The following is a 26933-nucleotide window of genomic DNA, read 5'->3' on the forward strand; positions in this document are numbered from 1 at the left end:
CAATGTTCTTATTTTATAGATACAAAACCTTCTTGAACCTCTCCAAGCATATTAAGTAGAGGATTTTTTTAAAAAAAACTTCTTCTATTCTCTTATTTAGCAGTTTTCTTCTAGGATTACTGTTCTATTTGGTCTATCGTGGTATTCATTTTTATGTTGCTGTTTTCTTTGTATCCAATGATAACTGATGTAAAACGGGATTTAGTTTTCAGTGTCACTGGTGGTATACTCTTTACTGCTGTAAATGGACATGTCCCTTTCTGTCACCTTATCCCTAGGTATTTTCCATTAATAGAAAAAAAAAATCCATACACATCAATATTCATCTTGAATGTAAATGGGCTAAATGCCCTCAATTAAAAGGCACAGAGTGGCAAGTTGGATAAAAAAGCAAGACTCAACAGTATGCTGTCACATGCAATGACATCCACAGGCTCAAAGTAAAGGGATAGAGAATAAAATCTACAAAGCAAACAGAAAACAGAAAAAAATCAGGGCTTGCTATTTCTAATTTCAGACAAAACAGAATTTAAACCAACAACTATCAAAAAAGATAAAGAAGGGTATTACATGATGGTAAAGTGTTCTCTTCTGTAAGAAGAATTAAATATTCTAAATATTAATATATATATAGATGTGCCAAACACAGGGGCATGTGGATTTATAAAACAAGTTCTTGGAGACCTATAAAGACACTTAGATAACCACACACTATCAGTGGGAGACTTCAACACCTGACTGACATTATAGATAGGTCATCAAGGCAGAAAGATAACAAGGATATTCAGGACTTGAACTCAACATTGACCAAAGGGACCTAACAGCCATCTACAGAACTCTCCACCTAAAAACAACAGAATATACATACTTCTCATCTACACATGGCACATACTCTAAAATCGACCCACACAATCAGCCATAAAACAATTCCCAGCAAATTCAAAAAAACCAAAATCTTACCAACTACACTCTTGAACCACAGCACAATAAAAATAGAAATCAATACTAAGAAGATCACCCAAAACAATACAATTACATGGAAATTAAACAACCTTCTCCTGAATAACTTTTGGGCAACAATGAAATTAAGGTAGAAATCAAGAAATTCTTTGAAACTAACCAGAACAAAGAGATGACATACCAGAATCTCTACAACACAGCTAAAGCAGTGTTAAGAGGAATGTTTATAGCACTAAATACCCACATCGAAAAGAAAGATCTCAAATTAACAACCTAACATTATACCTGGAGAGACTAATAAAACGAGAGCAAACCAACTCCAAAGCTAGCAGAAGACAAGAAATAACCAAAATCAGAGCTTAACTATATAAAATTGAGACACAGAAAAACATGCAAAAGATCAATGATTCCAGGAGTTGACTATTTGAAAGAATAAATAAGATTGATTACTAGCTAGACTAATAAAGAAAAAAGAGAAGATCCAAATAAACACAATTAGAAATGACAAAGGAGACATTACCACTAACCCCACAGAAATACAAAATAAGAGACTATTACAAACACCTCTATGCACACAAATTGGAAAACTTAGAAGAAATAAGCTGGGCACAGTGACTCATGGCTGTAAACTCAGCACTTTGGGAGGCCAAAGTGGGAGGATTAGTTGAGCTGAGGAGTTTGAGACCAGTTTGGGCAACATGGTGAAACACCATCTCAACAACAACAACAACAAAAAGCCAAGCATGGAGGTGCATGCCTGTAGTCTCACCTACTTGAGAGGCTGAGGTGGGAGAATCACTCGTGCCCAGGAGGTCAAGGCTGCAGTGAGCCATGATCATGCCACTACACTCCAGCCTGGGCCACAGAGTGAGGCCCTAGCTCAGAAAAAGAAAAAAGAAAAAAAGAAAGCCCAGAAGAAGTGGATAAATTCCTGAAAACATACAACCTCACAAGATTGAACCAGGAAGAAATTGAATCCCTGAACCAATCAATAATGAGTTCTGAAATTGAATTAGTAATAAAAACCCTATCAACCAGAAAAAACCCAGAACCAAAACAGATTCACAGCCAAATTCTAGCAGAGGTACAGAAATGCTGGTACCATTCTTACTGAAACTACTTCAAAAAATTGAGGAGGAGGGGCTTCTTCCTAACTCATCCTATAAGGCCAGCATCATACTGATTCTAAAACCTGGCAGCAACACAACAACAATAAAAAAAGAAAATTTCAGGACAATACCCTTGATGAACATAGATGCAAAAATCTTCAACAAAATACTAGCAAATCAAATCCAGCAGCACATCAAAAACCAAAGCCACTATGATCAAGCAGGCTTTATCTCTGGGATGCAAGGTGGGTTCAACATATGCAAATCAGTAAATGTGATTCAGCACACAAACAGAACTAAAAATAAAAACCACATGATCATCTCAATAGATGCAGAACAGGCTTTCAATAAAATTCAACATCCCTTCATGTTAAAAACCTTCAACAAACTAGGCATTGAAGAAATACACCTCAAAACAATAAGAGCCACCTCTGACAAACACACAGCCAACATCATACACTGAATGGGCAAAAGCTGGCAGCATTCCCCCTGAGAACCAGAACAAGACAAGGATGCCCACTTTCACCACTCCTATTCAACATAGTACTGGAAGTCCTCACCAGAGTAATCATGCAAGAGAAAGAAATAAAAGACATCCTGACATTCAAATAGCAAGAGAGGAAGTCAAATTCTCTGTTTGCAGACAATATGATTCTATGCCTAGAAAACCCCATAGTCTCACCCCAAAAGCTCCTAGATCTGAAGAACAACTTTAGCAAAGTTTCAGGATACAAAATCAATGTGCAAAAATCAGTAGCATTTCAACAGTGTTCAGACTTCAGGCTGAGAGCCAAATTAAGAATGCAATTTCATTCACAATAGCCAGAAAAAGAATAACATACCTAGGGTTACAACTAACCAGAGAGGTGAAAGATCTCTACAACAAGGATTACAAAACACTGCTGAAAGAAATCAGAGATGACACAAACAAGTGGAAAAACATTCCATGTTCATGGATAGGAAGAATCAATATTGTTTAAATGGCCATACTCCCACAACAATTTACAGATTCAGTGTTATTTTTATCAAAATCCCAATGACATTCTTCACAGAATTAGGGAAAAAACTTCTAAAATTCATATAGAACCCAAAAAGAGCCTGAATAGGCAAGGCAATCCTAAGCAAAAAGAACAAAGCTGGAGGCATCACATTACCCAAATTCAAACTATACTACAATGCTACAGTAACCAAAACAGCCTGGTATTGGTACAAAAACAGACACACAGACCAATGGAAAAGAATAGAGAGCCCAGAAATAAAACCACACACCTACAACTATCTGATCTTTGATGAAGTCAACAAAAACAAGCAATGGGGAAAGAACTCCCTATTCAATAAATGGTGCTGGGATAACTGGCTAGCCATAGGCAGAAGATTGAAACTGGGCCTCTTCATTATACCATATACAAAAGTAAATTCAAGATGGATAAAAGACTAAGTGTAAAACCTAAAATTATAAAAAACCCTTGAAGATAACACAGGAAATACCCATTCTGGACATAGGGCCAGACAAACATTTCATGACAAAGATGCCAAAAGCAATTGCAACAAAACCCAAAATTGACAAATGTGATCTAATTAAATGAAAAAGCTTCTGCACCACAAAAGAAACTATCAACAGAGTAAACAGACAACCTATGGAATGGAAGGAAACATTTGCAAACTATGCATCTGAAAAAGGTCTAATTTCCAGAATTTATAAGGAACTTAAACAAACTAACAAGCAAAAAATAAACAACCCCATTAAAACGTAGGGAAAGGGTGTGAGCAGACACTTTTCAAAATAAGAAATACACATGGCCAACAAGCATATGAAAAAAAATGCTCAACACCTATAATCAGTAGAGAAATGCAAATCTAAACCACAATGAGATACCATCTTACACCAATGACTATAACTAAAAAGTCAAATGGCTATTACTAAAAGGTCAAAAAATAACAGATTTTGGGAAGGTTGAGGAGAAATGGAATGCTTATACACTGCTGGTGGAAGTGTAAATTAGTTCAGTCATTGTGTAAAACAGCTAGTGATTTCTCAAAGAACTTGGAAGTACCATTTGACCTAGCAATCCCAATATTGGGTATATATATATGTATTTATATATATGTGTGTGTGTGTATATATATATATTTGTATATGTGTGTGGTGTGTATATATATAGAGAGAGAATATAAATAATTCTACCATAAAGACACATGCACTTGTGTGTTCATTGCAGCACTATTCATAACAGCAAAGACATGGAATCAACCTAAATGCTCATCAGTGACAGACTAGATAAAGAAAATATGGTACATATACACCAGGGAATACTACAGTCATAAAAAATAATAAAACCGTGTCCTTTGCAGCAACATGGAGGAAGCTAGAGGCCATTATCCTAAGTAAACTAACGTAGGAACAAAAAACCAAATACTGCATGTTATCACTTGTAAGTGGGAGCTAACATTGAGCACATATGGACACAAACAAGAATACAACAGATACTGTGGCCTACTTGAGGGTGGAGGGTAAGAGGAGGGTGAGGATTGAAAAATTGTCTATTCAGTACTATGCTTATTACCCGGGCAAGAAAATAATCTGTACACCAGACCTCCATGACACATAATTTACCTGTATAACAAACCTGCACACATACCCCTGAACCTAAAATAAAAGTTAAAAAAAAAGAAAAGCTGGCTAGTTTTGTACATATGGGTGAGGCTGTCACAGGCATCTACCCCGTAGCCCTAATTCTCTCCAGAAACCTTATCCAATTTCTTTAGATGAAATTGATGCACTGCCCAGAATAGGCTTGGGGGTAACAACGCTGCTTGCCCTCTGTGCAGAAGGGAAAAGGTAGGGTGGAGGGGGCAGGAGCAGTACACAAATTCTATCCAGTGCTTCTTAAATGGAGGTAGTAATAATTTTCATTTGGAAAAAGGGGCACATTTTAGTTGACTAGAAAATCATTGGTGCTAGTATTTAATGGGAGGGTCCAGGGATCTCAAATTATAACACACAGGACTGTTCCATTTAATGAAAACTGGTACAGTATAAAATGCCAATAGTTTCTCCACTGAGAAACTGCTAGACAGGCTTTCAACTAACTGCATCCCTCTCCCCACCAGCATTTCCAGCTTTCCTTCTGACTCACAGCAACATCAGCTCCTAATCCTGAAGGCCCTCTGGGTTTCTGTCCAGAGAGCAGTGATGCTCTCTGGTGGTATGGGCACCTCTGGATAGTCCAGGCTACAGATTTCCTGCTCTATTTTAACTATCAATGGGCTTCCACCTTTTCATTACACACAAATTCACTGAAAGCACTATTTGCTGCTAATCTCCCTTTTTTCTCTTTGCTATTATGGGATTATTCCTACCATTTCACTGAGGCCTCAAGAAAGAAAAAGGGATAATAACTTGGCCTCCATCCAACATCATGACTATTTTTGTTCTAACAACCTAAGTCAGTATCTTAACTTCCTTCTAAATGCAAAGAAGATATTAGTACTCTTCTCATTCTTTCTAACACCCTCTCCTTTCACCTTCTACACTGTATGTAACTTGTACTTGACCATTGTTAATTTCATTACCATTTACATTGATTTCTGCATCTGCAAACAAATCATCTATTCTTTGTTCATAAGTGGACTCTAAAAGTTGAAAATTTTTAAGTTGCATTTAAATTTAAATATTATTTATAGCTGTCCAACATAGAGTTGCATCACATTTTCTGTAGACTCAATGTCCTAACTTCTGGATATTCAGTAGAGAATATTTGTGGAGCAAGATTAAGTGGATTCTTTCTTTGTCTCTGCCTTGTTTCTGCCTTTCTTTCTGCTTTTTTTCCTTTTTTATGCCTTCCTTCCTTCTTTCTTTCTTTTATTCTTCTCTCCATTGCTTGCTTATAATCCTGCCAATTTTTGTTTGCTTAATGTTTGGATTATACATTTGCAGCAACTTTTAATTCATCTTAGAGTTTCTCATGGCCATTCTCTTTATTTGTGTATAATTAGCCTTTTTCTTGGGTTTCTCTCTCCTCCCATTTATGCTGTCTTTTGCATCATTTACCAAGAGAGCTCCTTCCTGGACCCTCTGCCTTCTGCACAACTCCTCCCTGCTTGGATTTCTTTCACTAGTTATGTCCCTTTCTCTATTTTTGTTTGTTTGCTCCTTTATTTTTACTTCAGGCAAATTTATATGAAAGACCTATGAGAAGCAATTATTCCTAATCCTTATCTATCTAGGAATGCCTTACTTCAGCTTTCATTTTTGATTGGTAGTTTGATTGGGTATGAAATTCTAAGATTGAAGTCATTTTCTCTCAGTATTTTGAATAAAGTTCCCATTTTCTTGGAGCATCAGTACTACTAATGAGATATTTGGTGCCAGTTTGATTCTCGTTCGTTTGAAGAACTGGTTTTGTTTTTCTCCTTTGAAACTTTTAGGGTCTATGTCGCATTTTATCTCTGGTGTTCTAAACTTTCACTATCTTATTTTCTCACATCTGATTTTGTACTAAGGGAACCATGAAGGCTCATGTCTTTCTTAATTTTGAGAAATATTTTCTTGTTATTCCTCTGAAAAATCTTACCATTCCACTTTTTCTCTTGTCTCTGTACCTGATATTAAATGAATGTTGAATCTCATGGATCGATTCACTGTCTCCTAACTTTTATCTCATGTTTTCCATTTTATGCCATTGTTCTATGTTCTGAGAGATTGTTTCAGTCATATTTTCAAACCTATCTATGAAGCGTTTTACTTAACAAGTCATGCCTCTAGTTTTCAATAGTTCTCTCGTGTCCTGATTCTTACTCATAGCAGCTTATTTTTGATTAATTGTTGTTACTGTTTCTTAGTTTGTTGTTTGGTTTTTGCTTAGGTTTTTATTATAATCCTCTTTAAGAACTATAATCATAATTTTTAAAGTTTTTTCTTTAAAGCTTCCTAAATGACATGCATGCTTTCTCTTATAGTTTGTTCTATTTGTTTCTCTTGGTCCTTCTTTTTTATGTTACAAGTTTTTCTCAGCAAAACTTGATGATGCTTGTTTTTTCACATTAATAAATAAAGGACTGGATTGGTGACTGAGATGGATTACTTTGGGTCTCAGGAAGATATGTTTTCCTAACAGACATGTCCTCTGCATGGGACCTCTGTGCACATGAACAGCCTATATCCAATGGCCAACTCTTCTCCATGTAAGGTTGTTAAGCAGGTTGCGTAGGTTAGACCAGGCCACCCCTGCCTCCACCTTCTCTCTGCTCATGACAAAACAAGAAGTCCAATTCCCACAGTAGAAGTCAATGTCCTCCCTACACAAATAATTTTATTTCAGTTGAGAGCAGGTTTTTAGTTTTTTTATTATTATTTGTACAAATTTATGGGGTACATGTGCAATCTTGTTACACGCATAGTGGTCAAGTCAGGACTTTTAGGGTATCCATCACCTGAATAATGTACATTGTTAATGTTAATGAGTATTAACATTACCCAGTTGGTTAAGGGGCATTAACCAATTTCTCATCATCTACCCTCTTCCACCAGGTTTTTAGTTTTTGCCTGGGGCCAAAACCACTGCAGCCAATTTCTCTGTAAGCACAGGGCTTGCAGGAGTGAAGTTGGAGATTTGGCCCAGTTACTGCTCCAGGTACAGTCCTTTGATTAATTACTACCATTGCCCTCCACAGTCACATTTGCTCTTCTTATTGAACAGTTCTAACTCTGGAACATCCAAGAACCAAATGTTACCATGTATACTTTGTTTTTTGTTTTAACTAAAATTAGGTGCTTTTATTTCTCATGACCCAGGACATTTAATTATAAACATACGTATACAAATTATATATGTATATATGATGCATGTATAAAATACATTTGAATGCAATGGAGATACTAACGTTTCACTACATAATGAATGGCCATTACTTCAAGAGTCTTAAAGCTCACTTCTCTCTCTTTTCTTACTCTTAGCCACTGTAAAGGATTGTCAAAAAAAAAAAACTGTTAGTCAACTTCTTGACCTTTCTCCTAAGCACTGACTGCTTAACTCTCTTTTAGGCTGTGTGAGTATTATAGATGAGTGATCATAGCCATCACACGTGGACTTACTACTTTGACATGGGAGTGGTACAGGTGGCCTGTGGCTTGCTCCATGGGCCAACAATGTTGACAATAATAGAAAGCACATAAGCCATCATTCTTAGAATATCAGCAATCACATTAAGAAGGAAATCTGCATTTCATTTTAAGTAGACTTTATTTTTAGAACAGTTTTGGATATATGGAACAATTTACAGTATAGTATAGGGTTCCCATATAGCCCACACCCAGTTTACCCCATTGGTACATTTGTTATAATTAATAAACTGATACAGATAAACTATTATTAACTCAATTGCATAGTTTATTTATATTTCCCTAGTTTTTACTTCATATCCTTTTTCAGTTCCAGGATCCCCTCTAGGACACGACATTACATTCAGTTATTATGGTCCCTCTTTGTTTTGACGATTTCTCAGGCTTTCCATGTTTTTGATGACTTTGACAGCTTTGAGAAGTAGTTGTCAAGTATTTTGTAGGATGCTCCACTATCAGAATTTGTCTGATATTTTCCTCGTGGTTATGGGTTTGGGGGAGGAAGATCATAGCGATAAAGTATCATTTTCATCACGTTATATTGATATACTATCAACATAATCTGTGACTGCTGAAATTAACCTTGACAGCCTGGATAGGGTAGTGTTTATCATATCTCTCCACCGCAGAGAAATCCTTTTCCGCAACTCTCTCTGTACAGCCCACAGCTAAACAGTGGGTAGTTAGGCTCTATTCCTTGAGGGCAGAGTCTCTATGTAAATTATCTTTGACTTCCATTGTATGGGAAATTTGTCTCTTCCCCCTCAGAAATAACTTATCAAAAGATATTGAACACAATAGTATAAAGGTTTTTAAAAGAAAGATATAATGTCATTTATCTATCATGTTACTAATCTGTCCATCTGAGGAATATATTTTGAATTAGTCACTCCATAAATCTGAAATTCAATTATGCCTACAAATGAGCCGAGCATTGTACAAAAAAGCTGAAGGACAAACGATATATGCAGTTCCCAATTAGTGGAGAAATGTTAGAAGAATCCCTGAGAAAATTCCTAAATGGGATCTGAAACCTCTGGGGCGGCCTTAAAACAGGCCAATAGAGGTGTAAACACATACACTGCGGTGAAGTGTAAAAAACTTAATCACATACACTGTGACAAAGACTGACAGTACAAATACAGTATCCAGAGTGTGTTCTGGGGCCTAGAAAGAGAGAGAGAGAAACTCCCTCTGGAGGTCATTTAAGGAAACCCTACATTGTCATAGGTGAAGACACACACCCTGCAGGGGTGGTTGACCAGAAGTACTTTTTATTTATTTATTTATTTAATTGTGGAATAGCTGTACATATCTGGGGGGGTATATGTGATACTTCGATATCTGTATACAATGTGTAATGATCAAATCAGGGCAATTGGGATATCCATCACCTCACACATTTATCTTTTCTGTGTGTTGAAAACATTCAAATTCTTCTCTTCTAGCTATTCTGAAATATATAATAAATTTTCAACTATCTACTATATGATCATACGCTGGGACTTCTCCTTCTATCTAAGTGCCTTTTGTATCCCTTAGAAGGGCTTTTGGAAAGATCAAGTTGGTCCTGAAGAGAAGGAGGTCAGGAAGCAGGTGATGGAGATGGGGAGGCCTGGGGAGGGAGGGAGTCTGGGACAGACTGCCCACCTCTCACTCTGCCCCTTGGCTGCTTAGCTTGTTTTTTCTTGTGAGGATGACAGTTAAAGCCTCAGGTGGACAGAATTGAATTCACACACTCCTTAAACTCATGGCAATGAACCATTGGTCCAGGAGAGGCACCTCTTTGGTCGGGTTTGGTTTGATGTTTTCCACGTTTCCTTCAGTCCCTCCAGCCCCATGATCCTTACCCCACATGCACCCACTCTGGTCTATTCAAGCCCCATCCTTCCAACCCACCTTCCTCACATTCTACAGAATATTAGTGTTTTTGACTTTATCATTTAAAAATGTGTACAATAGTAGTAACATGCTATAAATGTTTCTTACTTTTTAAAACTTTTTCTTTATTTTCACTCAATATTATTTTAAAAATCTATCCAAAGTGTTGTCTATAATTGAGTCCATTATTTCTGACTGCTGCATAGTATTCTACCCTGTGCATAAAGCATACTTCACCCATTCTCTTGTTGTTAGACCTCTTCCAAGTCCTTGTTCCCATAAGCTTTGTTACGGTAAAAATCCTAATAAACATCTTCATGTGACTCTGCAAGAGTTTCTCTGGGTTGTATATACAGAAGTAGAATTGCTGGGCCACACTGCATAGGCATACCTAATTTTATTAAGTTCTACCAAATTGCCCTCATCAGGGTTGCCAATGATCACGTTCTTGAATCCAAATGTCTATCCTCTGCACTCATCCTAAGTTACCTCTCAATGGCATCTGTCAAAGTTACTGTTGCCTCCATTTCTTTCTTGTTGAAAACAAATCCTTTCTTGTTTGGTTTCCATAGAACTACACGTTATTTCCTGTATCAGTAGCCACTTCTTCTCAGTCTCCTTTGATAGTTCCTCCTCCTTTTTCTGACCCTAAATGGGGGAAACACCAGAGATCTCCCATAGGAGTGGAGCCTTTCTCTTCACCATTAATACACAGGAGCGTAGGTTCTTTCCTACACTTCCTGGGACTTTTTTTTTTTTTTGAGACGGAATCTGGCTCTGTCGCCAGGCTGGAGTGCAATGGCGTGACCTTGCCTCACTACAACCTCTGCCTCCTGGGTTCAAGCGATTCTGTTTCAGCCTACTGAGTAGCTGGCACTACAGGTGCCTGCCACCACACCCAGCTAATTCTTGTATTTTTAGTAGGGACGGGGTTTCACCCTGTTGGCCAGGATGGTCTCAATCTCTTTACCTCATGATCCACCCGCCTCAGCCTCCCAAAGTGCTGGTATTACAGGTGTGAGCCACTGCGCCTGGCCTCCCCTGGCTTTTAATACCATATCCATGTTAATGCCCTCAAATATATGCGTACTGCCCTGACCTCTCCCCCAAACTCCAGATGCTTATAGCCAACTAACTCAATGTCCCATTGGAACATCTGGCATCTCACACTGACTATGCCCACAATCAAATTCTTGATTTTCCTCCACAAGCTGCTCATTCCCTTTGCTCCTCAGTTCAGTCAATGGCACTTGCAGGTTTCCAGTTGTCCTTGACAAAAATCTTTGAGCATCTTTGATTCCTCTCCTGTCCTCACACTCTTTACCCAATCTATTAGCAAACCCTGTCAGCTCCACTCTGAAAGCATGTCCTGGGCCAACCACTCTACATCACCTCATGGACCACCAAGGTGAGTCGCCTTTCTAACATTCCAGAGCTACAGCAGTAGTCTCTAACATTGCTTTGCTTCCCCCTGTTCTGTTCCAGTCCATTTTCCACACAGAAGCGAGAATGTTTCTGCTAGAATATAAGTCCGATACATGTGACTCTTCTGCTTGAAACTCACCAGTGTTTTCCGAGTCACAACAAGAATGAGTGATCCTCTACAAAATCTGCCCCCCTTGATCACTGCTATGCCCTCATTTCCTCCCTTTCCTACCATCCTTCCCATTCACTCTCTTCCAAGCCACCCTGACCCCCTGGCAAATTCTCCAGCATGTCAACACCATTCCATCACAAGGTTTCTGCACTTGCTGTTTCCTCTGTCACTTTGCATTTCTGGAATAAAGCCTACACAATCAGAATATGCCATTGTTAAGAAAAATCCCATCAGATTACAGTAGAGGAAGGGCAAACAAAGGTCTATGCAGGACAACAGTCAGGACAGGATCTCCCTGAAGGCCCTGCCCTCTGTGGGTCCTGGCCCCTCCCATCCCTGCAGCCACTGCAACTGTCCATCCCCTCTCACCAGGACCTAAACTCCTTCACCTCTCCCTACAAGGGTTTCTCATGGTGTTTAAGAGCTGATGATGGCAATGAACTCCATCAGCCTCTCTGTCTTTCACAAGGTGTGTCCAGGCATGAATTAAGGGAGGGACTCAGAAACACACGCTGTTTAACTACCTTGCGCCAGTGAGGATAGATTCATCTCGTCATTTTCTGCATATTTTTGCAAGACTATCACCTAATGCAATGTTTTACTATTTTCTGAGCAAATATGTTTAATAAGATCAGAAGAGATCCAAATATGAAGACAGTTTATAAACTATGATAAACTATACATATATCAGCTATATTATTCTACCCTGAGATAAGTAACAAAACTAGTCTGTACTGACCAACAGCCTCGTGGCTAACAAATCAAGAACTATTGCTGATAACAACAAAGAAACCTCGATTTGCAAAAGCTATACTGGGAATCCCAAGCAGGTTACATAAGTGAGATTTCAGTAAGTTAATGTAGTGTGGTGATGAGTACTTAGGCAAGAGAACATCCTTCCAGAGTGGATGTGAGAATTAAGCATGGAAAAAGAAGGCTGATTCCAAATGGAAGTAACCTTTTTCATTGGTTGAAAGAACCTGATTTTATTTCTCTTTTCTGGTTGGTTTCTTGCAAGAGAATGGACTGTTAATAAAAAGGCAAAATGGTGTTGGTATTTTATGTAGTGTTAATAGAAATACGGAAATGTAATCATTAAATGCTTAATATAATAGTAGTTAATAAAACTAAGTGCTCTCTTCTCCCAGCAGCCTCTGCAGAACTTTTTTTCTGCCAAAGAACAATCTCAACAGCTCAAATGAGTATGTGGTTATTATGCAAGGAGAGTCTCATGCTCCTGCAGTTTTCTGGCATCAAAGCATTCAGCAAGAATGGAGAAAGCATCTTTGGATGCTCAGAAACAGAGATGAATTTTTCTACTTGGAGATGTGACTGCTTTTGATCTACACGGTTTCTATTTTGTTGCCTGTTTCTGCTGGCATGCGATGCTTGATGATGTTAGGCAAAGACTGAAGGCAGGAAAAATGCAGTGATGTGGGAAGAAAATGATCACTCAGAGACTCCTATGTTGAATATTGCAAAAGCCTAGGGGAGGGGTGCTTAAGGAAAGCCGGTGAGTAATCCTCATTTCTCCCATCCGAGTGAGTGCCAGTGCTCTTCCTGCATTTCCAAACTTCCTTTAGGGAAAAGAACCATCCATTAAATGCCTCCTCACACAGGATCTGAAACACCTAGTAACGTGAGTCCCAAAAGGTTACATCTAGATGTCTCTTTTACAATCAGAATGAATCGGTTTAATAACCTCAACTGCTGGTTTGTTTAGTTTCATTTTAGAATGATTCCCATTCTGAATGAAAGTTTATATCTGGGCAGACCCTCTTCACTGCACAAAAACTAGAGAAGATCTTAAGTCAGTATTTCTTACACTGTTGTGAGGCTATCAGTCATTCCTTTGAGAACCTAATTAAAGACACAGAATCTCTTGGTAGACTGTCACGTGTGCAAGTCCCCACATCCATGCACACGCATGCACATACACATAAATGCAGACACAGACCTCCCGTTAAAAATTCTTCCTCTAAACAATTTTCCACAGTGACTCACATTCCCACAGTTTGATCGCATTTGGTATGCATTCACATGAGCTTATGTATGTTAAAGCAAATTAAATACAGTCCCAAGAATCCTTGCAGGTGTCATTCCTGAAAGGCACTCAAGTGCGGGTTTGAGTTAAGAAATGAAGCAAAGTGTGGGTTAGCAAGGCAGCACAGCTTGGAGGGTAGAGCATGAGCCTCCGGTCACATGCCAGTGTATCTGCTGTGTCACTTTGGGCAAGTTACTTTAGCTCAGTTTTCTCAGGTGTGAAAAGGAGATAAAATAGTAGCACTGCATAGGATAGATACTGCCCAATATCTCAAGCACTTGGTAAGCTCTCAAAAAATTAACAATTATTATTTATGCTTTAATTGACTCAAACTATGAATCCTTTATTACTTGGTTATTCTGTGCTCTTTTATTTTCCCAAACCTTATGATTCAGAAACACATATTCGTGAGAAGAGAAAGGGAACTGAGAAATCCGTCCAAGCACAGCCCAAACAAGGGATCATCCAGTCTCTCCTGAATACTTGCTATCTGACCTCTAAGTTCCCTTATCATGATAACTTTCATGAGAAGCTAAAGTCTCATGTTTCTCCTATGCTAAAGACTCCTAAGCAGTCCCTTCCAATTTAGGACAGGTCCTCTTTCATTAAACTGAAATCTTCCTCTCTTATACCCGCCACCATTATTCCTAATTTGCTGCTTAGAAGTGAGTAGAATCAGCATGAAAAGTGTCCAGAAGGCAGAGACATATTCATATTCTTCTCTACATGGCCCCAGCATGGTGCCCAACCCTGAGTTTATGCTCAGTTTTTGTTTACTCTATTAAGGCTTTAAATATCTGAATGTAGCCATGAGGTACCTCCACAGCCTTAAATGTCCCCTCTCAAAACCAATGTTCTCCTATTTCTTCAAAATTCCCACAGAACATAGTGCCCAGACTGTTCACCATCTAAGTGGTCCTTTGGTTGAGCACAATATTCCAGGGGCAGTCTGACCAGGTTAGAGATGTATCATCAACCTTCTTCTGTTCACTCCATTCGTTCACTCAATAGCTCATTCAACAAAGAACACCTTATATGCTTATTCCTAGAAAATTCTAGGAGATTCCAAAGTGAGAATTATGACTTGTATACAGCTCAACACACTTGGCTGTTGACTAATGCTTGCATTTCCCTTCAGGAAGAAGTCACGATAATAGTTCTTTCTTTCTTTCTTTCTTTTTTTTTTTTTTTTGTGGGGGACAAAGTCTCACTCTGTTGCCCAGGCTGAAGTGCAGTGGCACGATCTCGGCTCACTGCAACCTCCACCTCCTGGGTTCAAGCGATTCTCCTGCCTCAGCCTCCCGAGTAGCTGGGATTACAGGCGCCTGCAACACCTGGCTAATTTTTGCATTTTTAGTAGACACGGGGTTTTACCATGTTGGCCAGGCTGGTCCTCACCTCAGGTGATCTGCCTGTCTCGGCTTCCCAAAGTGCTGGGATTACAGGCATGAGCCACCATGCCCGGCTCGTGCTAGTTCTTTCTAAATCCACCATGACACTAATTTCAGTTCACATGGATCATCAAATCAGTTTTTGTTCCTCACATTGGATGTTGAGCTTCTGTTAATATTCCTGATTGATGTAATCTTTCTCCAAAATTAATATTTTTAAAAGAAAGTTTATTTTTTCTTTCTTTCACAGTTGTACATTTATTATGCCTCCTGGTACAGCTTCTAGAGATTGCTAATCTTTCTGTTTTTCCCTTCACACAATGGGCAACATACATCTCCTCCTCTTTCAACCTATGTAGTTACAGAAGAATAAGTCAGGCTTTCCCAGAGGAACTCTACATTCAAATATCAATCACCAGGAACCACACGGGAAGAGGAAATAAAAGAAATGAAAGAAGAAATGTTTTGCTAAGTAGAGATATTTTTTTTAAAACTACTTCCATACGTTTGCAGGCAAGTCAGCTACAGGAATGCCTAAAAGTTTGTTATCCTCCCAAGTACAGCTGACAGGTTTAATTTTAACACAATCCTTGAAAGAGCTTAGGGAGTCCAGGGTAACCGATTGTCCTATAAATCTGTGATACAACAGGACAGGATGGGTGTGCGCCCCCTAATAAATATTGATACTGGTTCCCAGACTTTCATATAATGACTATTTTCAAAGGGAGACTCTTTTATCTCAAGGCTTAGACTGACAGGCAATGATTTGGAAGCTCTTTCATCAACAAAATGGGTGGAGAAACACTAGCATAATTAACTCCTGTGGCTGGTTTTTTTTTTAGACTTGTGATCCCACAACTCACAATTCACTGACTCTCTCTCTGAAGTAACTTACATTTCCCAAGTGATCAAACAAGGTCTACCAACTTCTTCAAGGTCAAACCACCAACCAGTGAGAGATTTGAAGTCAGGTTCCAGCTGAGATTGTGGCTGGGGCAGAGGGAAGCACAGGGTTTAGCAAGTTTGACTCACTGCAGGGCCAATGAAGATCCAAAGGAGAAACAAGGTGTCCATGTGGAGACCCTGGAGAGACAAAAATTGCTGCCCCAGCAGCTGCCCTCTTCTGTCACCATGTGTAAACCCACTCACGAAGGAAGCCACCAAGCATTCCAAGCACTGGGGCTGTTCCTGCTTACATAATTTCATAGAGAACAAATGCAAAGCCAGGGAAACCTGGAGTACAGCCCCAGGGGACCTGAAGAGGAAAGCAAACGAGATTCAGGGGGTGTTTTCAACTCTTTTTCCCCCATGAAGGTTCTGACTGTAGAAGAAAAAAGAGGTTGGAATAAGTGAACAACTGGATTGGACTTTTAAGCTACGTTTTACAATGCCAACATGATGACTACCAGTATAAGGCAGAGGGTGTCTAATGAGAACTGATAAGGAATTTTGGGCAGTATACTCCTGAAGAGAGCAAGAAAGCTTTAAACTGTGCAAGAGAGAAAGTGCCCGCATGAAATGGTAAAAACAGAGTAGGATGGACAAATCAACATTAATACATAAAAAAAACACTTGGCTTCTTCAAAGAGCACATAAAAAAATCCTAAACTCTTTACTATTTTTAGTAAATTATTATGTAAACAATCACTAGTATGAAACTCATGACTTGAATTCAGCAGGGGAACAGTGTACATTGTCCATTTCAAATGAACTATATATTTTTTAATAAGACCAAATGAGATTGCATAAAGAGAGGCTGCCAGCTAAAATCATTCATTCATTCATTCAATAAAGATTTACCACTTAACAACTCCATGTCACATTTTGTGCTCATTAAAATCTTATGTAGGCACAGCAGCTATGTAAGTAAATATTACTTTTTTTTTTTTTTTTTTTTTTAGACAGAGTCTCACTCTGTCGTCCAGGCTGGAGTACAGTGGCGCGATCTCAACTCTCAGCTCACTGCAACCTTTACCTCCCGGGTTCAAGCGGTTCTCCTGCCTCAGCCTCCCGAGTAGGTGGGATTACAGGCACCCACCACCACCCACCACTGCATCCTGCTAATTTTTGTATTTTTAGTAGAGACGGGGTTTCACCATGTTGGCCAGGCTGGTCTCAAACTCTTGACCTCAGGTGATCTGCCTACCTCAGTCTCCCAAAGTGCTGGGATTACAGGCATGAGCCACTGCACCCAGCCTCAATATTACTTCTTGCTCTTATAAAGCTTATTAGCTAGTGAGTATCTCAACATACATGTCTTTCAAAAAGAGATACAACTGAAGTCAAAGAGGGGAAAAAGGTTCTAATAACGATCATGTGGATAAAAGACCCCAATGGACAGAGTCAAAGTGAGAAAGCTCGCAGGTCAGCTAAGCAAGTGTTCAATGTAACCCAATGCGATGATCAGAAGAATCCTAAAAAATCCTACAAAATAGGAATGATAATTTCCATTCACAGAGTTGTTGCAAGAAATCAATGAGGATATACCTGTCAAGTACATGGGACATAGTAAGTACCTAACAAATAGCGATTTTAAAAGAATTTTAAAACTTTATACTTTCTGTCTTATATTTCTGAATTATTTGCATTTTTACAATAAATATATAGTATAATGATAATCAGGAAAAAAGGAGGGAAAGGAAGCCTGCCAAAATATAAGGAAGTATGTAAATTAATCTTCAATAAAGTTGATTTCTTTTTTAAATACATGGAAGTACAGTGGTCCCCCCTTATCCACAGTTTGGCTTTCCTCTGTTTCAGTTTTCTATGGTACAGTACAGTAAGATATTTTGAGAGAGAGAGAGAGACCACAGTCACATAACTTTTATTACAGTACATTGCTAAAATTGTTCTATTTTATTATTTTTTTGTTAATCTCTTACTTTGCTTAATTTATAAATTAAATGTTATCATAGATATGTGTGCAAGGAAAGAAACATAGTATATATAGGGTTCAGTACAATCCGCAGATTCAGGCATCCACTGGGAGCCTTGGAATTTACCCCCACAGATAAGGGGAACTACTATATTGAGGTGAAATGCCGATCTCAAAAACTATTATGGGATTATCCAAATCCAACTTCCTTCTCCCAGAGATCATGTTATGGAAACAGTCAGGACCCAAGCACTCACTCAATCAGTACCATTATTTGAGGTGGTATCCCATGTGTGCTGGAACCCAGCACCCCAGCATAGGTGCCTTCCACAAAAAGAGCCTGCCAGTGTCAGAAAGTGAGAAGGGAAATATCAGGCCTTCCGCAGAAGGGGCAAAGCATGGGGCTCCTGGAAGGTCAAGCTGCAGGGAGACCTTGGGTAGGGAATGTCCTCTTTCCTAAAACTCGCAGCACTGGGTGATAGGGGGATGCTGTGTCACGTACAGAGGGATGGAGCTTCAGGAAACAGCTCTTTAACTCATCCAGTACAGACTGGTCCCTGTGAGTCATTGAGACCTTCAGACATTTTATATATTCTGTACACTTAAGTTTCCCAAATACACCATGTTCCATAGTGAAAAGAGTAGGGCTTAGGTTCAGACAGACCTGACTTTAAATCCTCTTTCTATAACTTATGAGGTCATCTGCAGTTTACTTAACTATCTTGCTTACACATGCTCCACTGTAAAAGCAGGGATACTATTATTTGCCTTGCAAATGTCTTGGGATGAATAAATGATCTATCTATCAGTCTGTGAAATCTGCTAACTCAATTGCATTAATTAATTGGTAAATGCTTATAAATGGTGGCTGTTAATATCTGGATTTCTAGACTATGATTACTTAAGGAATCAAATATACTGAAAATTTGCTCAATCTTCAAATAAATTTGATTGTTCCAATTGAGTTAGAGGATAGTGGTATAAACAAAATATTGGATGTATTTTATGGCCCCAGAACAATAACCACTGACTATTAAGAACTGTTAGTCCTACTCATTTAGACCTCTTTATATGGACCTTATTCATATTTCTTTTTTCACAAATGCAAATGATTAAATCAGTGATAGCCCTCAAATATTTTTTGTACGCGGACCACTTTAGCAAAAATAATAAAATTAAAGTGCCCTAATTGCTTCCATTTCACATCATCAGCAAATTCACTCTGCAACAAAGGTCACCATATAGACATCAGCTAACTCCCACTGATGAAGACTGAACAGGAGAAAAGAGTCTTTTCAACTTAACAGATATCTTTCTATGTGCCCAGCAATTGTGCAGGATATTAACAATTATAAGCATAAACAAGATGTAACTCATGCTTTTGTGTACCTTATTATAATTTAGTGGTAGAGACATACAGGTTCACAGTTAATAACTTAAAAAGGAGGCATGAAGAAAGTATCTTGATGGAACACCACAGCATTCACTACAGTACTTAATTTGAAAAGATACATTTCCTAGATTTGTCCACTGAAAAGTCTAGAAGTAATGACACCCCAGGGGCAATGAGCACACCTGTTTACCCAGATCTTGGATTCTAATCTCAGGGATCCTTGAAGAAACAACCTTTCAGGCTTGGTGCAAGGACAACAGAATGGCTTGTTGTACTACAAAGTAAGAAAAACACAAAAAAAATGAACGGGGATATGTCGGCAGGACTCAGGAGTTAGCTTAAAGGGGCTTCCATAGGTAGAAATTGGGAGAATTTGAACAACATAAAGGGTAATACTAACAACTTATAATATGTTTAATTTTATTTAATTTAAAAAATATTAATGACTCCAATAAATCCATAGGACCCTCAAAAGGTGGGGGAAGTGGGGAGAAAGAAGAAAAATAAAAGAAAAGGCTCTTCTTTACAAAATAATTCCAACTATTAAATGTAGAAAGAATAACAGAACTCTAAAAACACCATTTTGCATCCACCTTATAATAACTGATTCACATGAGGACCATCAATGAATGTGAAATCTCTTGGGTGAAAATGTGTTGGGAAACAAGATATTCACATAGACTCTAGGCATTACCGCTCAGTTGTAATTTATTACAAATGGGGGAAAAAGTACTTTACAATGAGGAAATACGGCAGATGAGTGATTACAACGAACATTTGTAATAATGACAAGCTGACATCGGATGACTCCTGAGACTCCTGTAGGCTGGTTTTTGGCTGTATGATCTCAGGGTTATAAAAGACTCCCATGGGATAAACTGTGGCACATGAGACCAGGTTCCTTGTGTGGGTCTTGGTAATTTATGACCTGAAGAAGCACACACAGTGTGACCAAGAATCCTGTGAGTTGTGCCTGGAAGCTTGGACCTCTTTGATGTTTATGCCTTCTTTCTCCCGCTGTACTGTATCCTCTACTTTCCTAAAGCCCTATAAGAGTATGCCCTATGAGGTCTTGTGAGTCCTTTCGATGGTTCAACCTTGTATAATTGCTGTAGGAACTGCTCTAAATTAAAGACTTAAAATTTGTACATCAGTTAGGTGATGGGTACACTAAAAGCCCAGACTTCAGCACTATACAATTTATCCACATACCCAAAAATCCCCTGTGCCCCTAAAGCTATATAAATTTTTTAAATAAAATAAAAATAAGAGGTAAGAAATGTGACAAAATGCAATGTGTGATCTTTTATTGGAACCTAGATTGAAGAAAAAGCTATTAAGAAAATTGTTGAAAGAATTCAGAAAACGTAAATATAACTTAAATAACAGTACTTTATCAATGTTAGTGTAATAATTATGTTGTGCTAATAATAGGAGAATGTCCTCATTTTAGAAGACCTATGGTAAAATATTTAAGGATGAGGTATCGTCACATCAGAAAATCAAATTTCTTGCCAAATATAAATGAGTAAACAATATACATAAACATATAGACAGAGATATAGAACAAATGTAGTATAATGTTAGCAATTAGCAAATATAGGTGAAGCATATATAGATGTCCACTTTAACATTCTTTCAATTTTTCTGAACGCTAGGATTTTTTTAATACAAGGTTGGAGAAAACTTCACTGAAAAAGTGAATTTCAAAATTTGAAATTCCATGTTTAAAGGAGTTGGGAAAATTTAAAATTCCATGTTTAAAAATGTTGGGAAAATTTACCTAGAATGGCCAATATCAAGACCTAGTCTAGTAATTGCACCAAACTTTGAACAATTTTTTAAAGCATATTTTGCATATCCAGACAAAAAGACCAAGTCAATGACAGGAGAAAGAAAATCATATTGTCATTTTATTTTTGACAGTAATGTGATATAATAGACGACAACAGAGTAACAATTTATGATACTTAATAAATAAAAGCCAAAGTTTTTTCATCCAACGAAACTGACCTCAGAAATAAAGAACACAGAAATTTTAATGTTTTGTTTTTAAACAGTTTTACAGTTACAGAACAGCTGAAAGAAAAATAATGCAGAGAGTTTCTTAAACCCATTCCCCAGGTCTCCTTCATCTTCACATTATCCACAGCCACAGTGCAATTATCAAAATGGAAATTAATATTGATACAATACCATGAACCACACTATAGACCTTATTCAAATTTCAACAGTTTTTCCACAAATGTCTTTTCTCTATTCTGAGATCCAGTCTAGGGTCCGACATGGCATTTAGTTAAGTCCCCTTAGTGTCATCCAATTTATGAGAATTTCTCAATCTTTCCTTGTCCTTCATGACTTTGGCATTTTTGGAGATACTAGTCAGTTGTTTCATATACAGTCTTTCAATTTAGGTTTGCCTGATTGATTTCTCATGACTATATTGAGGTAATGCATTTTGGACAAGATACATAGAAGTGATGTCAGTCTGTTTTCAGTTCATTGTACCAGGAGGTGAATGGTATGTGTTACAACCTGTGATCTTAACTCTGGTCATCTGGTTAAGATGGTGTCTACCAGCTTCCTCCACTATAAAGTTAACTATTTTTCCCTTTGCAATTAATAAATATTTGGGGAAAATACTTCGACAAAGGAAATATCCTGTTTTTCCTGTACTGATTTTAGCATCCATTAGGGGACCCTGCTTACAACAAATATTATTGCAGTGTTTGCCTAATAGTGATTTTTTATTTCCTAATTTCTTCTTCATTTTAAAATTAATATTCTTCTATAAGGAAGAGCTGTCCTTTCCTCCCTTTTATTTATTCAATTATTTATTTGTATTGGTTCATATATATATATTGTTCTACCAATACTATCATTATTTATTTTGTTGCTCAAGTTGTTTTAGTTTTGGATATTTGGAGTTCTTTCTTTTTTTTTTTTTTTTTTTTTGAGACGGAGTCTCGCTCTGTCACCCAGGCTGGAGTGCAGTGGCGCGATCTCGGCGCACTGCAAGCTCCGCCTCCCGGGTTCACGCCATTCTCCTGCCTCAGCCTCTCCGAGTAGCTGGGACTACAGGCGCCCGCCACCACGCCCGGCTAATTTTTTGTATTTTTAGTAGAGACGGGGTTTCACCGTGGTCTCGATCTCCTGACCTCGTGATCCGCCCGCCTCAGCCTCCCAAAGTGCTGGGATTACAAGCGTGAGCCACCACGCCCGGCCTTGGAGCACCTTCTGATTGGCTCGTGGGTCCTAGATAAAAGACTTCTTAAAGAGACATAAATATCATTAACTCTTAAAGAAAAGATTTAAGCACTTATTAAAATAAGAAAAAAAAATTCATCAAAAGAGATCATTGGGCTACAGAGTAGTAGATTTTTGCATTACACATTATATCCAGAGTAGCTTTTTTTGTATTATACATTATATCCAAAATAAGCAAAGGACTCCTAAGTCAGTAAGAAAGTCAGATGACCGAGACTAAACATCTGAATAGGCACTTCACAAAGGAGGAAATTCGAATGGCCAATAAACAAATGAAAAGGAGCTCAACCTCATTAGGAATCAGAGCACGGCAAATTAAAACCACAAGGAGATATCACTACACACCTGCTAGATTGCTTTAAAATGAATTACAACCACATTGGAGGCCAAGCTGAATTCTTCAGTAGAGTTCAACATACCTGTAAACTATTACCTGCCAATTCTATTTCTAGGTGTATATCTTACAGAAATGCATGCTTATGTGTGCCCATATACATATAGAGTGATGTTCATAGAAGCATTATTTGTAATAACCACCAAAAAAGTGGAAATAACCCAAACATCCATTTATGTAGAATGGATAAATTGTAATATCTTTACTTAATGGAATAGTATACATTTAATGAAAATGAATAAACTATTACTCTGCACAACAATGTAGATGAATCTTGAAAACAAAGCATTAAACAAAAAACCAAATAAATACATAATATACCAAATGGTGATAACTGTTGTGGAAAACTGAGATTAAATCAAAAAATAACTTTTAAAAATGATTTAAACATCGAAAAATAGATTAGCAGTGAGTCCTGAAATCAGTTAAAAATAAAAATATGTTTAGTGAATTATAAAGTATATGTATGGTGGAAAATGGAATCCAAATTCAAATGATGTGCTTAAAAGAGAAGATATATATTGTAAAAAAAATCATATATTAGATTTAACATATTCTACAGTAAGAACAAACCTAGTAATTCCTATGTGAGTATAATTTACTTATGATTTTATGTTTTAATGAGTAAAGAAAGTCATCCCCCATCTCTTTTTCAAAAGATTCTTAGTAATTTTCTTCCATTTATTATTATAAATGACTTTCAAAATTATGTTGCCACATTCTGAAAAAGGCCCATATATTTTACAAAGTTTTTCAACACAATTAGCATAAATCTGCTGCTCGAATTTGATATGGCCAATATCGTTTTCCTAATTTCTCATTTCTAAATCTGTGTTTGTGTTTGTCTTTTCTTGACAAAGCTGGAGGCTTATCTATTTTATTTTCTCTTTCAACAAAATAATTTTTGAGCTTATTTATTGGTTTTATTTATTTTCAGTAACTTTTGTTTTTATGATTACTAGCATTATCTTGTTTGGTTTAATAAAGTAGCCACAAATTGGGACAACTTCACAACTCCCAGCAGTAGCCATGTCCGTGCAATCCCATCCTCTCTTCCCATAACAGACCTATCCTCTAGCCATAGGAGTGCACACATAATCCAGATTGAGCCAGTCATACTACCTTATCCTGCTGTCCCCATTGATTAGTCCAGAGATGACAGATAAGCCAACACGGTTCCAACAGAATCCATCTTCAGGATTTTCTCAAGCTGTTGGGGAACATATCCTTGTCACTGTAGTATCAGTTTATTTTTAGACAAGTATCGGTTATGCTAAACAATGTCCCAAATTCATTCCTCACCACATGAAGTCCTCAGCAAGTCCATCAGCATTCCAGACCAACCCCTTCACAAGTCATGACTCAAGCATCCCTGTAGCTTTGCTTCTCGACACAGGACTTGCAGGGTCACCATATAAGGGAGGAGAGAGCATGACAACTCACGCCTGCTCTGAAGTCCCTCCAACCAGAAGTGACTCGTTTCTCATCCACGGAGCTCACTGACAACAGAACCCCAAACTAACTGCAAAAGAAGCTGGAAAACGCCATATTCCTTGTGTCAGAAAGTGGCTACAGGGTAATGAACCCATAGTGACTGTCTCCACTGCAATCATTGAGATAGATAGTGCATGCATCTGGACGGGTCACAGGCCACTCTAGTGAATCCTTATAATTTTATGTTACCTCAGCATCCATTTGGAATACAAATTTAGGTTTCTCATACCAGTAGCAGGGCTCAGTCACACATGACACAGTTTTTGAGTTCTATACCACACCCAAATGCTTCAAGCTAGTGACCAGAGATAAGAACTTAGAGGCACCTCTCCTGTCCAGCAGACTGGGCATTCCATTTTTCCCACTGCTTCTTTTGAACTGACCATTCAGGTATCTGCTCATGAACTTAAAGTATGCCACACTCTATCCCTTTATATATCCCACAAGTTACCAAGTGCATGCGCATGCCCTCTCAATCTCTCTCTCTCTCGCTCTCTCTCTCCCTCTCTGTATCTGACTCTTTATTCCTGCTTTCCATGACCCAGGGATGGTGGACTGCCCTCCCAATTCATTGCAGCCTCTCTGCCCAGGATCTGAAAGTAGAAATCGAAATCGTTGAACTTGTTTCCTATTATGATGGTGTATTGAATTGATCGCCTTCTATCTGAAGAACCAAGGGCTGCCCCAGGTCTGGATTTTCTGGGATGTGGGAGGGGTGGGAGGTGGGGAATGGGACACAAGAGCAGGCTTCTAGCCTACAGCAATGTTCAGGCAAGCACACACTGGGCAAGGGTCAGACAGGAACCACAAGGGCATCTGCCAGTATAAACAAGTTTCCCACGTGAGGGACCCTCTGCTCACAGGCAGAGGCATAAGGCCATGCACCAGGTAAAAGAAGTATCCTGGGAAAGGCACACTCTAGACACCCATGTCCAGCTCCCTTTCACTTCCTGTGAGAGCAAGTTTGCTAGCCACTTGGTACTGAAATCTCAATTTAGCTAGGAGCTCCCAAGACAGCTAAGTCCCCCACCATAGAGAAACTCTATGTGGAAGGAATGAGAGGAGAGTGGAAATGAAAAATAATGAGGGGAAGTCTTACAGCTTTAGATAAGAGATCTCTGAACCCTCTTATCCCTACAGCCAGCTCCACCTCATCTTTCCACAGTCTGGGAAAGTGTCCATAAATCCTTCTTTTTGACTTGAGCTAATTTGTGCTGCATTTCTGTCTTTTGCAACCAAAGAATCCTGAATAAAGTGGTCGAGATTGTTATAGGTCTTTTCCTAGTACTAATAAAACACTTAATTCATTGACAGTCATTCTTTTTTCTTTGTACATAAAAAAAATCTAACTTAGTCAGGAAATTTTTGAATCCCCTTTTTTATATGCCAAATAAGATTTTGGTAGAAAGTGAGTTTCTGGTTGTGTATGAAAATTTTTATGTACCTATTAAGTCAATCACATTAATCTTGAATGAATAGATATCCTATATTCTTATTCTGGGCTTATGGATCTATCAGAGGCTTAAAGGGGCTTGTTAAAGTCGGGAACAGTGGCTTATGCCTACAAATTCCAACACTTTGGGAGGCTGAAGTGGGTGGATCACCTGAGCTCAGGAGTTTGAGATCAGCCTGGCCAACATGGTGAAACCCCATCTCCACTAAAATAGAAAAATTAACTGGGTGCAGTGGAGGGCACCTGTAATCCCAGCTACTCAGGAGGCTGAGGCAGGAGAATTGCTTGAATCTGGCAGGCAGAGGTTGCAGTGAGCCAAGATCACACAACTGCACTCCAGCCTGGGCAACAGAGCAAGACTCCTAATCAAAAAAAATAAATAAATAAAAATAAAAGGCTTGTTAAACTGTCCAGAGACAATTGTGTGTCTGCCAATTTGTCTTCATATTTTAACATTATATTTATTATATATGATACTATGTTATTCTCTACACAAATATTTATGATCATGATTATATACTTTAATTGTGATTGGGTTCTTTAACAGTATATGGCTTTTATTTTGGATTGGGGTTGCCTGATGTATTTTGATCCATTTCTTTATGTTTACGTGGGTTTAAATGTTTCCTTTGTATATAGCATATAAGTGGGTTTCTTGTTCATTTTTTAAAAGCCAATCTGAAAGTAATTGTTAAGAGATTAACTTGTTTATGTTAATAGTTAATATTCTAGTTATTCGACTGAGTATTCTGTTTTGAAATTTTCTTTTATTTCTGTGTTGTTTCTTTTGATTTTGATCTTTTATGCTACTAACTTTTTAAAGCTTTTTAAATATTAAGCATTGAAGGTTATACATATCTCTTTAAAAATTAAAGGGTATTCAAATAGGAAGAGAGGAAGTCAAACTATCTTTGCAGATGACATGATCCTATATCTAGAAAACCCATTGTCTCA

The sequence above is a fragment of the Hylobates moloch genome, unplaced genomic scaffold, assembly GCF_009828535.3.
Source record: "Hylobates moloch isolate HMO894 unplaced genomic scaffold, HMol_V3 SCAFFOLD_1, whole genome shotgun sequence".
Taxonomy (NCBI): Eukaryota; Metazoa; Chordata; class Mammalia; order Primates; family Hylobatidae; genus Hylobates; species Hylobates moloch.